Raw genomic sequence first — 1,680 nt, forward strand, 5'->3', positions numbered from 1 at the left:
AAGAAAACAATATGCCGGAACTTCCACTCAAACTCGGGTAAGGAACCGATTGCTTGGAACCCTTCCCTGATTGCCTACCTAGCACTGCTCTCGAGTACTCGTTTCCCACTGCTGCTGTACTTCCAAAGAAGCTGCCACATCTGCCTGGAGAACAGATAAGGCAAGTGAAAATGATACCTTGCAGCATGTGGAGACAAGGTGCAGAAGGAACAAGCAGAGAAGAATGCAGTCTGCACAGTCAACTCAGCAGAAGGAGTCCGAGCTGAAGAACTCAAGAAGCTGCCATATCTGCCTGAAGAAACAAGTAGAGAAGAATGCAGCATGCTCAGTCAACTCGGCAGAAAGAGTCTGAGATGAAGAACTCATTTTGACCCTCAAATTCTTGGGTCGACTTACTAGGCGTTGTGGGCTGCACGTACCGATTCACCACCCTTGAATCAAATCCTTAAAGATCAAGTCACCAACTGGAAGAAGAGTTCATCAATCTTAAAGATCATACCGTTGACCAAACTGCTCAGGTGTGAATTAGAAAGATTGAACAAAGAAACAGGTTGTCACCTTTACCTCGTGCCTGCTTGCCATGTGTTCGAGTCAACCTTCAAGAATCAAGCCTCAACGGCCCTTGAAGAAGTTTCCAGCCAAATTCAAGATCAAGCCTCGATGGCCCTTGAGGAAATCACAAGTCCGATTCAAGATCAAGTGTCTACCACTCTTGAATCAAAACCTAGTTCAAGAATAAGCTGTGGAAAATCAACAATTGGAGGAATCCAGAAGATCCTCCAATCCAGTTCAAGATCAAAGTTGTGGAAAGTCAACAAGCGCAACAAAATACGTGCCGATTCACCCACTACCAAAGCCAAAGATCATCTACCACATGAAGCTCCTTGTGGCCCAATTTCAACCTTCAAGATCAAGCCTCGACGGCCCTTGAAGAAATTTCAAACGAAAGTTCAAGAACAAGCCTCAACGGCCCTTGAAGAAATCTTAAGCCCAATTCAAGATCAAGCCTCAACGACCCTTGAAAAAATCTCCAGCCCAATTCAAGATCAAGCCTCGACGGCCCTTGGATCGACATCTACAGTAAGGGACTTCAAAACGCATCTCCTACACGTGACAAGCACATGTATACGACGTGCCTTGAAGTGGGGGCATTTGTAGACATCGAAATTTCGGTAAATAAATGTTGACCGATAAATCAAAGTGTCAACGCTCATGTATTACATAAATTTTACACGTAGCGTGTGACTAAACGAAAATTGAAATGAGTTGGAAAAGTCATCAAATAGGACACATGTCAACACCTGGCAGAAACAACTTATTTCATCTGGGATATTATATTCAAGATTAGGCCTTGGAAAATTCTATAAATACAAGCCCATTTCATTCATTTGGGGGGGGGGACCAATTCATATTACACCTTGAAGCTCTGAAGCTCTGAAACTCCGAAGCTCTCAAGCATCCAGGTTCCCGAAGAATCAAGAAAGCCTTCTTCGTTCTTCGTTCATCGTTCTTCCAAGATCAAGCCCCGACGGCCTTTGGATCAACAATCATCCACCAATTCAAGATCAAGCCCCGACGGCCCTTGAAGAAAGCACCATCGTTCATCATCCGTTCATCCAAGACCAAGCCCCAACGGCCCTTTGGATCAACAACGTCGACAAATCCACACATCCAACCGTT

This window comes from Malus sylvestris, chromosome 9 (genome assembly GCF_916048215.2).
Source record: "Malus sylvestris chromosome 9, drMalSylv7.2, whole genome shotgun sequence".
In the NCBI taxonomy this organism is placed as follows: Eukaryota; Viridiplantae; Streptophyta; class Magnoliopsida; order Rosales; family Rosaceae; genus Malus; species Malus sylvestris.